The sequence below is a fragment of the Somniosus microcephalus genome, chromosome 5 (assembly GCF_052327205.1).
Source record: "Somniosus microcephalus isolate GS21.2 chromosome 5, FLI_Smic_1.0, whole genome shotgun sequence".
NCBI classification, from domain to species: Eukaryota; Metazoa; Chordata; class Chondrichthyes; order Squaliformes; family Somniosidae; genus Somniosus; species Somniosus microcephalus.
In genome coordinates this window covers 263,978,287-263,995,045 of record NC_140991.1, presented here as the reverse complement: position 1 = coordinate 263,995,045, position 16,759 = coordinate 263,978,287, and the positions used below count along the sequence as shown (strand labels likewise).

At 47.4% G+C, this 16,759-nt stretch overlaps 1 protein-coding gene across 2 annotated transcripts in view; it reads right to left on the bottom strand.

The window, feature by feature from the left end:
- Window positions 1-11,940, bottom strand: part of LOC147117704 (E3 ubiquitin-protein ligase RNF144B-like) — a 105,424-nt gene extending 93,484 nt beyond the window's left edge. The window contains exon 1 of one of the 2 annotated variants that reach the window (XM_085988920.1): window positions 10,553-11,940. The gene's annotated coding sequence lies outside the window, so the exon portion shown is untranslated. The remainder of the gene's footprint in view (window positions 1-10,552) is intronic. The other variant, XM_085988921.1, reaches the window with a different exon arrangement.
- Window positions 11,941-16,759: the final 4,819 nt, after the last annotated feature.

Sequence of the window (16,759 nt, the reverse complement as noted above, 5' to 3'; positions counted from 1 at the left end):
CAGTGGATCCTGTGGAGATATTCCACTCGACCATAGTCGAATGTCTACCTGTGACGAATGCAAACATAGAAAAGGAAACACGAAATGACCCGACACTCTCCAGGGTCTATGATTTAACGGTGAAGGGATGGCCAGCACATGGCGAACTACTGTTGCCAGCATTCTCGCCGAGAAGAGAACAGCTGTCAGTGTGCAGAGGAACCTTGATATGTGGATGAAGAGTAATAATTCCACCCAAATTGAAGGATAGAGTGCTCAATGAGCTTCATGAGGGTCATCTGGGAGGGGTAAAAATGAAGAACTTAGCCAGAGCGTTTGTGTGGTGGCCGGGAATCAATAGAGAAATCGAAGAGATGACCAAGAGCTGTACAGGATGCCAGAAGGTCCAAAACGCCCCACCACAAGCCCCTCTACATCCATGGGAGTGGCCCTTGATGTAAGAAAAAGGAGACTTACCATCAAGTAACTTTAAAGTAAGCTTTAAGTAACTTATAAACACACTATATACACAAGAGAGGTCTTTACCATGCCTCTGGTAGAAGCCTCTTACAACACTGAACAGACCAGTATTTATACCAGTCCAACAGGAAGTGACATATGACAGGAAGTGAGGTATGTACACAGTTCATAGTTCACAGGAAGTGATGACATAACTTCCCGGAAGTTATCATTTTTATCACATTCTTCCCTCCTGCAGGATTAGGAGGCTGTGGTCTACCTTTTGGTCCGCAGCCGCCGAACAAGGAAGAGTCGCACCCGTTTGGATTCCCGTCGTAGAGGGTCGCTGGTCCGCTTACATGCGGTTGGCCATTGGTCAGAGTCTGTGTGGCCTGGATTGCCCTGTGAAGGGTCGGGGAGATCATGGCTTCGAGTACGAGCCCCAATAGGTTCAAAGTCGGACTGCCTCTGTTCAGAGGGAGGTGCAGAGCTGGTCTGTGGCGGATCAGTACTTTCATGCGCGGTACTGGGAGGGTCGCAACCTTGAGCACGGGGTTCTACCGGCACCAAGCTAGTTGGTGTCCGATCAGGATCCTGGAGAGGGGTACCCGATAGGTCCCAAGAGTTTCCTGGTGAAATGCCATCACCCGATGTCCCACTAGGTCCTGGTGGGCAGGGAGCCAGATCCCGTAATGATACGGTAGATTCTCGGCCGTCGGAATATCGTATGTTTGCATAGGTGGGGTTGGCATCGGTTAGTTCGACCTCGTCTACAAGAGGGTCATTTTTAGACGTCCGAACGTATCTTCGGAGTAATACAGGTCCAGGAGTAGTTAGCCATGACGGGAGTGATGTCCCATGAGATGAGCGACGCTGGAATCCAAAGAACCGCTCATGAGGTGTAGTATTTGTGGCTGTAGAAAGCAGGGACCGTATAGAGTGCAATGCATCCGGAAGCACTGTTTCCCATTGCTGGTCTGGTAGGCCCCGAGATCTTAAAGCGAGATGTACGGAATTCCAGATGATACCGTTATACCTCTCTACCTGCCCATTTCCGATGGGATGGTATGGTGTTGTTTTGCTTGTAGCAATTCCCCGTTCTGAGAGGTAGTCCTTGAGTTCCCTTGACATAAAAGGATGGACCCCGATCTGAGTGAATATAAGCCGGCATGCCACAGAGAGAAAATACCTGCTCAAGGCAGCAGATTACTGTGGACGCCAGCATATTGGAGCAGGGGAAGGCAAACGGAAAACGTGAATATTCGTCGATCATGGTGAGCAAATATGTGTTCCGAGTTGAAGAGGGCACTGGGCCCTTAAAATCGATGCTAAGTCGTTGCATCGGTTGGGTTGCATGTATGAGTATACCATCTGAGGGGCGGAAGAACTGAGGTTTTAATTCCGCACAAAGCCGGCATTCTGAGCATATTTTCTTTACATCTCCAGTGGAAAAAGGGAGATTCCGTGATCGTACGAAATGTAGCATGCGCGTAACGCCAGGATGACACAAACCATTGTGGACATCCATGAGAGTGGAGGATGACATAGTGGAGCAGAATGCCCGTGTGAGGGTGTCCGGGGCCACATTCTCCTTGCCAGGCCGATAGAGAATGGTATAACCAAAAGAGGCCAGTTCCATCCTCCAAAGTTGTATTTTATTCTTAATTTTGGTTCGTTTTCGATTATCGAGCATGAAGGCGACTGATCGTTGGTCCGTGATCAATGTAAAGTGCTGGCGAGCTAGAAAATGGTTCCACTTCCGTACTGCCTCTATGATGGCTGTGGCTTCTTTCTCAACCAGAGGATAATGTAGCTCGGCACCTTGTAAGGTCCTGGACATAAATGCTACAGGACGACCTTCCTGATTCAGAGTAGCCGAGATCGCCACCTCCGAGGCATCACATTCAACCACGAAAGGGAGATTCTCATCAATGGAGTGAAGAGCCGCTTTCTCCAACTGTTTTTTGAGAAGGTTAAAGGCTGCAACAGCCGCTGTTCCCAGTGGAAATGATCTAGCATGCAGCAAGGGTTGGATTTTGTCCGAAAAATGAGGAATCCATTTAGCGTAGTATGCAAACAGACCGAGAGCCCGACGTAAAGAAGCCGGATTCTTAGGTGACGGGAGCTCTTGGAGCGGGCAAAGTCTTTCTGGGTCTGGCTTAATGATACCATTGCCTACGCAGTAGCCAAGGATGTTGATGGTCAGTTGCGACTCAACAGATTTGGATTCATTCAGGGTCAAATTACGGCGATGGAGGGCATCCCGAAATTTTTGGAGGTTGGAGTCGTGTTCCTGTTGATCGTGACCTGCAATGGTAATGTTATCAAGATAGGGAAAAGTGTCCCTTAGGTTTTCCTGCTTAACCAGGCCATCCATTGCCCGTTGAAAGACAGCCACTCCATTAGTAACCCCGAATGGGAGGCGACGAAATTGGTACAGCCGTCCATTAGCCTCAAAGGCTGTGTACTGCTTATCTGAGACCTTCAAGGGTAACTGATGATAGGCACTTTTTAAATCGTAAGTTGAGAACACTTTGTATTCGGCCAGTTTATTAACCATATCATCAATGCGTGGCAATGGGTAGGCGTCCAAGTCGGTATATTGATTGATGGTTTGCGAATAATCGATGCATAGTCGCTGTTTGTGAGGTTTTAGAGGGTTCTTGACAATGACGACTTGAGCCCGCCAGGGCGACGAACATGGTTCAATGATATCCTCTGCTAGAAGTCGAGAGATTTCAGCCGCAATAAAAGATTGGTCTTCCTGATTAAAGCGCCGCGATTTCGTTATTATCGCCGCGATTTCGTTATTATCGGTTGGCATTGAGGCGGAATACTGGCAAATAATGAGGGTTCATCAAGTGAAGCTGCTGATAATGCACAAAATGGTAATTTAGACGGTATATTAGAAATAGTAAGTCCGGGTTTGGATCCACCAAACTCAATGGTGAGTTTCTTATGCTGTTTTTGGAAGTCCAGCCCTAAGAGGAGATCACTACATAAGTCCTTGAGCACCGAAAGTCGGGTGGAGGGATACATACGACCATGAAGTGTCATATCAACAACACAAAAGCCGGAGATTCTGGTATTAAGTGATGACTGGGCCATCGCAATTGCCTGGTCCGATGGGAAGACATGTAGTTTCAATTTCGCAACAATCTGTTCCTTAATGAAACTATCAGTACTTCCTGAGTCAATTAAGGCATCTAAGGTATGCCCTTTAATTGAAATTTTTGTGGCTGCATGAGACAGGTTCTGTGGGCAAGCAGCTGTAATTGGTGTCGTTGCACAGAGAGTGGCTAAAACTCTCGGTGTGCTTCTTCGGGAGAGAGCTCGAGAGGAAGCTTGATAGGTCCTAGCTGGAGCATCTTGATAGGCCCTAATTGGGGCAGTTCGGTAGGCCTTAGCTGGATTGGCCCTCGTAGAGGCCCTTGATAGGCAAACTTTAGCAAAGTGTCCTTTTTTCCCGCAATAACTGCAGATTGCATTGCGAGCAGGGCAGGTTTTCCTAGGGTGAAAAGCATCTCCACAAAAGAAGCATTCCTTCCTAGATTGCCAAGAGGCTGCTAAAGTGGGGTCGTCCTCCTCTTCTTCATCAGAATTATCAGAATTAGATTCCCCCATGATAGGGTTCACCTGAGACCGCTTGAATTGTCTGGTTGCAGCTACAGCAGCAGATCGAGATCTGGGCAGCTGATAGAGGTCTGCATTTCTCTTTGCCAAATCCAGTGAACAAGCTAGGTCAAAAGCTTTTTGTAGCTCAAGTGTTTTACTTTCTAGTAGACGCTGGCGTATAAATAGAGAGGCAATCCCGCAGATGAAAGCATCACGAATCATTTCTTGGCGGTACAGCTCAGCTGAGGCTGCCTGAAAGTTACAATCTACGCTGAGCCTGCGAAGTTCTTGCAGGAATTCGTCAATTGATTCCCCTGGCCCTTGTCGGGCTGTGGCCAGTAGATGTCTAGCATAGACCTCATTTGGGGTCTTCGCATACAGTTTCTTAAGTGCCCGAATCACCTCTTCGTAATTATCCCATTCATCAACATATTCGAACACTTTTGGGGTCACATAATTGACAAGTATCTTCAATTTAGCAGGAGCATCCGCTTTACATTCATCCAGAAAATTCTCAAAAGTACGATACCAATGCTTCCATACCCTGCCAGCTGCTGGTGTATTCGGGTCCAAGTCCAGACGAATAGGTCTAAGGATTTTCTCCATGATGGGTGGTTCCCTGGATCCTTAACTTCCGAGTTTGTCTGAAGGTCTAGTATTTGTCAGTGTAAATACTAAGTTACTTAAATTGATGTAAGAAAAAGGAGACTTACCATCAAGTAACTTTAAAGTAAGCTTTAAGTAACTTATAAACACACTATATACACAAGAGAGGTCTTTACCATGCCTCTGGTAGAAGCCTCTTACAATACTGAACAGACCAGTATTTATACCAGTCCAACAGGAAGTGACATATGACAGGAAGTGAGGTATGTACACAGTTCATAGTTCATAGTTCACAGGAAGTGATGACATAACTTCCCGGAAGTTATCATTTTTATCACAGCCCTCATCTCCATGGCAAAGGGTACACATTGATTTTGTTGGTCCATTTATGGACTCGATGTTTTTAATTGCGGTGGATGCACATTCAAAGTGGCCAGAGGTAATAAAAATGTCCTCAACCACCACAGAAAAAACTATCACAATCTTACGAACCATATTCGCCAGAAATGGGCTGCCTGAACAGATTTGCTCCGACAATGGACCACAGTTTGTGTCTGAAGAGTTCCGGAGGTTCTTAAAGAACAATGGTGTTAAGCATTACACATCCGCCCCATATCATCCAGCCACCAATGGATTGGCTGAGAGGTTCGTTCAAACATTCAAGAAGGCTATCAAGGCAATGTGCAATGAAGACATACCCCTACAACACAAGGTGGATAACTTCTTGTTTGCCTACCGGAATGCGACACATGCAGTTACCAACCAAACTCCAGCCATGGTGTTCTTCAATCGAAGACTAAGCTGCCACTTGGATTTGGTTAAGCCAAACATCAGAAGCGATGTGGAGAACAGGCAGTTTCAGAATATGAATGAAAGGCCAACCAGGAGTTTTAAGATAGGTCAACCAGTTTTGGCCCGGGACTACCGCACAGAGAAATGGCAGCCAGGAACGATCTGCACACGGCAAGGACCTCTAATGTATACCGTGAACGTTGGAGAGAGCATTGTAAGACGTCATGCTGACCAGATTCTAGAGTCACTGGAAAACATCAAATCCACACCACGATCCGATACACCTGGTGATGAAACCGAAGTACCAATTGCATCTACCTCAGAATCGGTGATATTGGAAGCAGACGAACCAAACAACGACGTTGATCCCGAATCAACTTTGCCAGAAGAACCTGATACCCCAAAGAGGCGTTATCCGGGCAGAATCAGGAAGCCTCCTCAAAGACTGAATTTATAATTGCTTAACTTCAGCTAATGTATATAGCAACTGTAATTGTAAATATGTTATTTAATTATTAATCGAATGTTATGTACTGTTTAGCTAAAAAGGGGAGGAATTGTAGTGTATGTACTTTGAAGAAGGAACTATATTCTGCAGCCCCTGTATACTGCAGTACCAGTAGTGACCACCCCGGTATATAAGCCTGTGTAGTAACTTTGTATAGTAGTTCCAGTTTTGTCTCCATTCAGTAAACACCTGTTATAACCAACTCCTGCAGTCCGTGTCTCAATTACACACGGACGTTACAGGAAAGATTCAGCTAGGACTTTATGAAGAGTGCCACAGGATCTTTTACATCTACCTGAACTGGCAAATGGGGCTACAGTTTCATGTCTCACTCAAATGACAGCATCGCCAACATTGCAACACTGCCTCCATACTGCACTGATGTATTAACCGAGGTTACATGCTCGAGTCTGCAGTGGGACTTGAACCCACAACCTTCTGACTAAGAAGCAAGAGTACCAGCAACTGAGGCAACCCAACACATCATGTAACACAAACATACAGACCATGAATATGAATACACCATGACTAAGTTCTCAGATTCAATTCCTGTTCTGCGGCGAGTCAGCTAATTCTAGTTGGGGCAGCAGAGGTAGCACCACAAAAACAGCTGGGATCCCTTGCTTAATCACTGGCCAGTCATCCTGACTGGAAGGCCTTGGTTTTGACTTCAGATGAGCACATGATGAAGCATGGCTATACCATATCCCAAAGCCAAATGGGCCACCCACGTTTACTGACTAGGCTCACACATGAAGAATGGTCATTTTGGGGAAAGATCTCAGATGACTCGTCACCTATGGAACCACAGCCCAACATCAATCAAGGTGAGAAAAAAGGATAAAAGTAGAACACTGGATGAGAAATAAAAAAGGACATAAAACAATCTTGGAGTTCAGAGGTTACTGCACCTTCTGGCTAACAGTAACTGAAGTGCAGTCATTGCCAGTAATATTCCTGACTGCATCACTAACAGCAAGGTTCTGATATTTCACTGTTCTTAAGCGGCAAAGATAGGACTCGGGAAAGAGGGCGAGGGAGCAAACCCTACAGGATCACCAGTATACCGACTGATTTTCCTCTTCTGAAAGGGATATGACCGAACAACAACTTAAGGTCAGTTAGAACAACACCAGCTTGTATTTATATAGCACCTTTAACGTAGTAAAATATCCCAAGGCACTGCACAGGTGTATTAGAAGACAAAAAATTTGACACCGAGCCACATAAGGAGAAATTAGGGTAGGTGACCAAAAGCTTGCTCAAAGAGGTAGGTTTTAAGGAGAGTCTTAAAAGGAGGAAAGAGAGGTAGAGAGGCGGAAAGGTTTAGGCAGGGAATTCCAGAGCTTGGGGCCTAGGCAACAGAAGGCACGGCCACCAATGGTTGAGCAATTATAATCAGGGATGCTCAAGAGGGCAGAATTAGAGTGCAGATATCTCGAGGGGTTGTGGGGCTGAAAGAGATTACAGAGATAAGGTATAGGGAGGGGTGAGGCCATGGAGGGATTTGAAAACAAGGATGAGAATTTTGAAATCGAGGCAGGTCACTCCCTTTCCCTGAGCCCCAGCTCCACCATATTGCCCCTTTCAGACAGGGCACTCCCTTTCCCTGAGCCCCAGCTCCACCATCCTGCCCCTTTCAGACAGGGCACTCCCTTTCCCCGAGCCCAGCTCCACTATCCTGCCCCTTTCAGACAGGGCACTCCCTTTCCCCGAGCCCCAGCTCCACCATCCTGCCCCTTTCAGACAGGGCACCAATGTAGGTCAGCAAGCACAGTGGTAATGGGCGAACGGGACTTGGTGCGAGTTAGGACACGGGCAGCCAAGTTTTGGATGACCTCAAGTTTACGTTGGGTAGAATGTGGGAGGCCAGCCAGGAGTGCGTTGGAATAATCAAGTCTAGAGGTAACAAAGGCATGGATGAGCTAAGGCAAGGGTGGAGATGGGCGATGTTAGAAACCAGATTTATCTCAGTTGCTAATTTGATAACTGTCTGCAAATTTCTCCACTAATATAATTTTGATTCCTGTCCTGGCTGGAATAGAAATCCAGGCTGAGTTAAATTACCTCACCGCTCCCTACCCATCAAAAAACAGAAACTCAAACTGGCATTGCATCTATGCAGAAGATTACTCAATACACTCCAGTGGGCATACTCTAACATATTTTGAATTTTTTCACAATATACAAGGGAGTTTGAACATCCTGACTGTCTGTACCACCAACAGAAACCCACTCTTGCCTACCTTAAGGAAAACTGCATCCACTGTGTGCAACCCACTTGAGATTTTCTATACCGGTCTGATGTTAAAGGAAGCACTTAAATTCCACTCCTCGCAAATCTATCCTACCTTATCCGTTATTCTCTCCCTATACATAGTAGAGTACAATACACTGGTTTAAGCAATTAATTACTTTTCCCTGAACATGTTACCCAATGAAGAGTTTTGGTGCCCATCCCTTTGAGGACAGCATGACTGTAGATTCTATGCAATTGCCCTCGATTTTCATACAGCATAGGCTGAATTTTGACACTGGCTATAAACAGTATGGAATCATACAGCAAAGGAGGAGGCCATTCGGCCATCATGTCTGTGCAGGCTCTTTGAAAGAGCTACCCAATTAATCCCACTCCCCTTCTCGGTCCCCAAAGCCCTGAAAATATTTCATTTTCCAGTATTTATGCAATTCCCTTTTGAAAGTTACTATTGAATCTGCTTCCACCACCCTTTCAGGCAGTGCATTCCAGATCATAACTCACTGCATAAAAAAAATTCTCCTCGTCTACTCTCTTACATTACAACAGTGACGACACTTCAGAAGTACTTCATTGGCAATAACGTGCTTTGGGACGTATTGAGGTCATGAAAGGCACTATAGGAAATGCAAGTCTTTCTCTGGTTCTTTTGCCAATTAACTTATGAAGCAATGAGATTAAAAACGGCAACAGGTTTCAGGCGTTTTCCTGCTTTCTCAGTTGCTGGTGTCAGATACTACTGAGGCTTAGAGAAAGGCAGTGTGCTGTCTGAAAGGGGCAGGATGGTGGAGCTGAGGCTCGGGGAAAGGGAGTGCCCTGTCTGAAAGGGGCAGGATGGTGGAACTGGGGCTCGGGGAAAGGGAGTGCCCTGTCTGAAAGGGGCAGGATGGTGGAGCTGGGGCTCAGGGAAAGGGAGTGCCCTGTCTGAAAGGGGCACAAGGGTAAAGCTACTGCCTCATCATCTGACTGTCCCTCTTCGTGTTGTGACAACAAGAACAGGTGCAGGGCAGTCTCCTCCTGGGCACTACATTTTAAGGGAATGGTTAGTGCTCTTCTCCAACACGGTTTGAAACTCAGTGACCAGAAACTCTATCTGCATCTTCTGATTTCATGTAGTGTGGCCATTACCCAAATTGTTACTTATTTAAAGATTGAAACCAGGTCAAGTTTACCATGATGGGGAACTGCTTCTCTCCGAGTCCCAGGATCTCCACCATCCTGCCCCTTTATACAGGGCACTGCCTTACCCTGAGGCCCAGTAGTAGCCTGTCACCAGCAGCTCCCCACTTTGCCAGCTGAGAGAGAATGTCTTATGCTTACCATCATGAAAATAAAATTTTGTAGATGGAGTCGAATTATGCCAGCAAAGTGTGCCATCATCTATCAGTGGAAAAACCAGAAGACTATATTTTTCGCTCACAGGGTGTGTGATAATTCCACATTCTAATAACATAGCAAATTAACAGGAATGGAAACAGAGCCAATAACTAACTGCAGCTGATGGCTACATAATGATCTACATCATCCATTTGAACTCCACGTAGCTCAGGCCCCAATTAAATTGTCTTGAGACTAACCGTTTTTTCAAATCACACATGCATGCACATAACACCCATCGGCCCTCAAGGTACTAGCAGGAGCAAGAGATGTCGCTGTTAAATCACTTCACCGACTTTCGTACAATCTCAGTGCAGAGCATTTAAGCCCACGGTCATAAGGAACATATGATTGACCCCGAGGCATACATCAGTATATTTCCTGTGAAAGTCAGTGTAAAAGGTGCAAGTACAGGGGAAAAAAGTGACAAAAAGAATTGGAGTCTCTGATCTGTTATTTTGGTCAGAGTGCAGAAACACCAACTACAATCCACAATGGGTTAACCAAAGTCTGCAAAATACCTCTGGCTTTGAAACCAGTAACGAGCTTAGTTAGGTATTGACAGAGTGTAAACTAAAAACATTCTTTATTACCAGACCAACCAAATAATTTTCTTTAAGTGGTATTTGAAAAATCACCTCAGCTTTGCCAACATACTTTCTGTTCCAACTGTGATTACGTGTCAAGGGTGATTTGAATGTTATCAAAGGAACTCCTGTTTCAGCAAACACAGGCTTGCATGAAACGAGATGCATTTTTTTTTTTAAAAAGGAACAGGTTTCAAAATAAATATTGTCACTTTCTACAAATTCTATGCCGAAGATGTGACACGAACAAAGGATAAATCCCCCACAACAACTATATAGGGTTTTGTGTCAGCCATACATTTATTTTTAAATATGGCACAAGAAGTAACATTGATCAATTTTAAACATTTATTTGATTTTCAGGTTCCATACCTCGGAGGAAGGATAATTTCCAGGCCTGAAGGAATGAGAGTGCGATCCGTGGAAGCTGCTTTGTCTGCTAAGTTTGATGTGCAGTCTGGTATGAAAGCCGACCTGTACCTTTGGAAAACAAACACGCACAATGCTGCTTTTCAGCGGCTGCAGCTCTCTCAGTGCCTCTGCTGGGTCTAAAGGCTTCACAACAATTGCACACTATCCTGCGAGAGGCAGCCCAACACCACAAGCAACGAAGACACTTCAGCCTCTGGCAGATGTATCCTCACAGTGCGACTGCATGTCCGCAAGTTCCTGAAAAAGTCATTTGAAAAACAAGAAAAAAAACCCCAGCTCTTTTTTTAAAGCAAGTTATTCAACAGACACCACGTCAAAAGCTGCCTCCACCCCCGAGAGGCTTGTGATTAAACAGGAAGCTGAGTAGCGAACTTCCTCCTTTCTCTGTAGGTAATTTAAATATTAATATTTTTAAGGAGGGCTCACATCTTTTTCAAACAACTGCTCGTCGACTGAGTTAACGCCTAGACGGCAGTCAATAATTCTTGCTTTGCGACTGGCACCGTCCTAAATCAAATTTAATAAAGCAGTCAATATAAAAATAGCGGGACGAAAAATACATTTAAAAAAAATCAAATGGAAAGAAAAAGAACAAAAAGTAACGTGCTGAAGACAAAATGAAACATTCTGATTCCTACATTTTAAAAAAAGGAACAAATATTTACCCAAAATAATCGTCAAAGTAATTCTCTTCCAGCTATAAGTTACCACAGAAAATAGTCTCCCGTCTGGAACAGGAGACTTTAAGCTGATTAAAACACCTTCTAATCTTGTGCTTTCATAGACTCGTCTCAAATTGCCAAGAGGGAGAAAACATCACACGCAAGGAATGTGTCATTATGATTAACATCATTTCATCTAGTGTTTGGTAACAAATGAAAAAGTTGGCCAAACACTTTTCCATGAAGGCAGTGTCTGTTTAAATGAAAAAATCTGGAACGTACAGTAGACACTCCCTAACACTAAAATCTACAGGACGCAGTTTAACAAATCAGGCGGTGTTTCTAACAGAAAAACCTTGCGCTGATAAAGAATGAGAAATGTTCATACATGCAGCAAACTTCAAAACATGCTAGTCTGCAGATACAGTCTGCAGGAAAAACATGCAAGATCCTGTGCACAATGTGCACTTTAAAAGGCTGTATTTGTCTGTCTGTCTATCTAACTATATACCTATTTGTCTGTCTAGCTATCATATTAAAAGTTTTGCATACAATGCACACTTCCCATAAGTGTCACTTACTTCCTGTAACATTTTCATGTCACACTCTTTCCATCATACCTATCTCCAATGCTATTTTGTCAAGTTTAAACTTACTCTATTTATTATACTTAAACTCTGCTGAGTCCTCCCAACCTGGTCTCCAAGGCAGGTGGCGCTGTGTTGCGGTACATTATTATACATCATAAAATATCATGTCCGCTTAGAGCCATCAATTATATAGAAATAATAAATCATTACAAGAGTCTTCTAGCATGAAGCTTCACCCAAAAAAAGTGTGCATACTAGAAAATCGGTGGGCACAGTCCTTGATTTTCCATCCATCAATCTTCTGGTGGTTAAGGCTCCACACCAGGACCACAGAAGCAGAACATTCACCCTCTGGCGGAGCCACCAAAGGACTCAGATCGTTTGTATATAATTCCTTTAACAACATGTTAGCTACAGCCTGAGTCTGTATCTTTATTTATGCTGTTTAACTGTACAGAGCGTGGTTACTTTAACAGCGCGGCTAAAACGTGATGACGTCACGCCGTTCATCACGTGATTCCCCACTGGCGGGAAAACGTCATGACGTCATGAAGTCAGCCACGGGACTGCAGAGCAGTCCTCGTGGAGCCTCCAAAGAGAGCAGACCTACAATCGATGTTATTGTGATGAAATATTCCATTCATCACTGCCTGTGACTGTGGTCGGTTTCAGGTTTCTTCTCACCATTGTATTGTATATCACTGCCTGTGACTGTGGTTGGTTTCAGGTTTCTCCTCACCATTGTATTGTATATTGGAATGTATGGAATGCATTGTGTGTAGGGCTCCGCCCATACCTGGCCCCTATGTAAGCAAGCAGTCTGGCCTCATATCCAGTACTGCAGATCTCCAGATGGAAGATACCTCTCTCCACTGCGTGTTATCTTCTAAGTTAATAAAAGCCTTGTTTTGTTTCGCTAACATCGAGTCTCGGAATTATTGAGGCACATCAATTTTATTAACTTATTTTTCAACACGTTTGGATTTGGATCAGCATGCTCCGGACGCATCAGCACGCTTCGGACACTGGTTTATGTGTATGGAATTCTTCCTGGACAATTCCGCAGCCGTCAAAGACGCTACGGACGCTGCGAGTATGAAACTTGGAATTCTGCGGAATTGGGTAAGCCACCGGGTTTACCCCCTCATCCAAGACGCCGACACGTACCTGGCCGCCTGCGACATCTTAAAGGCGCATTACCAGCAGCCTACGAATGAGGTGTATGCTAGGCATCTGCTCGCCACTCGCGCACAGCGACCTGGGGAATCGGTGGAGGAGTTCCTAGGCACCCTGAAAATGCTTGGCAAAGACTGCAAGTGCCGAGATGTAAAAGCCGCAGTGTACACCGACGAGCTTGTTCGCGATGCCTTTATCACAGGCCTCAGCTCCACTTACATCCGGCAAAGACTGCTGGAAAAAACGGGATTGGACCTGAAACAGGCTGCGGACACCGCGCGATCCCTGGATGTGGCCCAGAGAAACTCGGACGCCTACTCTTCAGCCCGCGCCGTCCACGCCGCCACGTGTGCACCAAGGGCGCCGCCATCTTGGAAGGCAGCTTCCCCGCCCGGCAGCCCGACACCGTCGGGGCCCCGCTCTCCCCCCAGAAGCCCTACGACAGCCGCGACGCGTCGGGGACCCAACTGCTACTTCTGCGGGCAGCCAAAGCATACCAGAAACCTGTGCCCGGCGAAAGGCACCACCTGCTTTAAGTGCGGTAAGAAGGGGCACTTCGGGAAGGTGTGCAGAGGGAACCCCGCCGGAAAACCAACCGCCGGAAAACCCGCCACCGCCGCGTGCGCGGTGTGGGAGCGGCCATCTTGGACGCCATCTTGCCCGACCTCGTGGGGTCCGCCACCTTATGAGCAGACAGCGTGGATGCCATCTTGTCTCGATCAGGGCCCTACAGTGGCATCGGTCACAGTGGACCAGACCAGGCCGCACCCGCTATCCAAATCAATGGTGGACATCGAGGTAAACGGGTGCAGGGTTAAATGTTTAATTGACAGTGGAAGCACGGAGAGTTTTATCCACCCTGAACTGGCACAACAACTCTCCCTAAAGGTGGTCCCTACTCAGGGTACCATCTCTATGGCTGATAAAACCCAAACATCGACCATTCTGGGTTACTGCACGGTACAATTGTCCTTTAACGGAACTGTTTATGATAATTTTAAAGTATTAATCATGAAGAACCTATGTGCGAGCGTGATCTTGGGCCTGGATTTCCAGTGCAACCACCAAAGCATCACGCTCAAGTACGGTGGGTCCCAGCCGCCCCTCACAGTGTGCGGTCTGGCTACCCTGAAGGTAAAGCCGCCTTCGCTATTCGCGAACCTTACCCCTAACTGCCGGCCAATAGCGACCAAAAGCAGGAGGTACAGCTGGGAGGACAGGCGGTTTATCGCGACCGAGGTAGACAGGCTCCTGAAAGAGCGCATTCTTGAACGCAGCAACAGCCCGTGGCGTGCCCAAGTGGTAGTGGTAAGGGGTAGCGAGAAGAAACGGATGGTGATCGACTATAGCCAAACGATCAACAGGTACACCCAACTAGACGCCTACCCGCTACCCCGCATATCAGAAATGGTGAACCAAATCGCCCAATACCGGGTGTTCTCCACCATCGACCTTAAGTCAGCATACCACCAGCTCCCTATCAGACCAGAGGACCGCCCGTACACCGCCTTCGAGGCGAACGGACGCCTCTACCAATTCCTCAGAGTCCCCTTTGGGGTGACGAATGGGGTCTCGGTCTTCCAGAGGGAGATGGACCGCATGGTCGATGACCACCGCTTGCAGGCAACCTTCCCCTACCTCGACAACGTCACCATCTGCGGTCACAACCAGCAGGATCACGACTCGAACCTCGAGAGGTTCCTGGAAACCGCACAAAAACTCAACCTCACCTACAACGAGGACAAGTGCGTTTTCAACACCACGCGCCTCTGCATACTAGGCAGCGTGGTGGAGAATGGGGAAATCGGACCAGACCCCGACCGATTGCGCCCCCTACGGGAGCTGCCCCTGCCCAACACTCCCAAAGCCCTGAAAAGGTGCCTGGGGTTATTTTCTTATTATTCCCAATGGGTCCCCAACTACTCCGACAAAGCCCGCCCCCTCTTGAAAGCATCCTCTTTTCCGCTCTCTGCTGAGGCCCACGCCGCCTTCAAAAGCATTAAGCAGGATATTGAGTGGGCCACGCTACAGGCAGTGGACGAGAACACTCCATTTCAAGTGGAAAGTGATGCGTCTGACTTCGCCTTGGCGGCCACCCTCAACCAGGCGGGGCGGCCCGTAGCTTTCTTCTCGAGGACCCTCCAAGGGCCCGAGATCAGACACTCCTCCGTGGAAAAGGAGGCCCAAGCCATCGTGGAGGCAGTGCGCCACTGGCGCCACTACCTAGCCGGCAAACGCTTCACCCTACTTACCGACCAGCGGTCGGTAGCGTTTATGTTCAATAATAAACAGAGGGGGAAGATTAAAAATGATAAGATTCTTAGGTGGCGGATCGAGCTCTCCACCTTCGAGTATGACATCATTTACCGGCCAGGGGCCCTTAACGAATCCCCTGACGCCCTCTCACGAGGGATGTGTGCCAGCGCCACCGGGGATCGGCTACAGACCCTCCACAACGACCTCTGCCACCCAGGGGTCACGCGGCTGTTCCACTTCATAAAGTCCCGTAACTTACCCTACTCGATTGAGGAAGTTCGGTCTCTGACCAGGAACTGCCGCACTTGCGCTGAGTGCAAGCCTTGGTTCTACCGCCCAGATAGAGCCCACTTAATCAAAGCTACACGGCCCTTCGAGCGGCTCAGCTTAGATTTCAAGGGCCCCTTCCCGTCTGTCGACCGCAATGTTTACTTCCTGAACATTGTGGACGAATACTCCCGGTTCCCATTCTCCTTCCCCTGCCCAGACATGACCAGCGCCACGGTCATTAAATGCCTCAACAGCCTGTTCTACCTGTTCGGTATGCCGAGCTACATCCATACGGATAGGGGGGCGTCCTTCATGAGTGAAGAGCTACGCCAGTACATGCTGTCCAGGGGGATCGCCACGAGCCGTACCACCAGCTACAACCCCCGGGGTAACGGCCAAGTGGAGCGAGAGAACGGGACAGTATGGAAAGCAGTCACTCTAGCTCTAAGGACCAAGGGCCTCCCTATCTCCCGCTGGCAGGAAGTCCTCTCGGATGTGCTCCATTCGATACGGTCGCTATTGTGTACTGCCACTAATGCCACGCCTCATGAACGAATGTTTGTCTTTCCCCGGAAATCCACCTCAGGCGTATCCATGCCATCATGGCTCTCCACCCCAGGTCCGGTATTCGTGCGAAGGCATGTGAGGGGCCACAAGACGGACCCTCTCGTGGAGCCAGTGTACCTACTCCACGCCAACCCCCAATACGCATATGTCCGGCACGCCGACGGAAGGGAGGACACCGTGTCCATAAAAGACGTCGCCCCAGCCGGTAACGACAACAACCACGGCGATAGCAGCGACAACGATCGCAGCAACCCTTACCCACCCACTACTCTTTCATCACCCCCGGAAGAACATCGACCAACGGCACCCCCACCAACTACCCCTTCAACAACCCTGGCGGCACCCCCGGCAGAGACCCAGGAGGCCCCCGGGGACACCCAGCCGACACCCGCGACACCACATCAGCCACGTCGGTCGCAGAGGACTGCCAAACCCCCGGACAGACTAAATCTATAGAAGGGGTGAATGTGATGAAATATTCCATTCATCACTGCCTGTGACTGTGGTCGGTTTCAGGTTTCTCCTCACCATTGTATTGTATATCACTGCCTGTGACTGTGGTTGGTTTCAGGTTTCTCCTCACCATTGTATTGTATATTGGAATGTATGGAATGCATTGTGTGTAG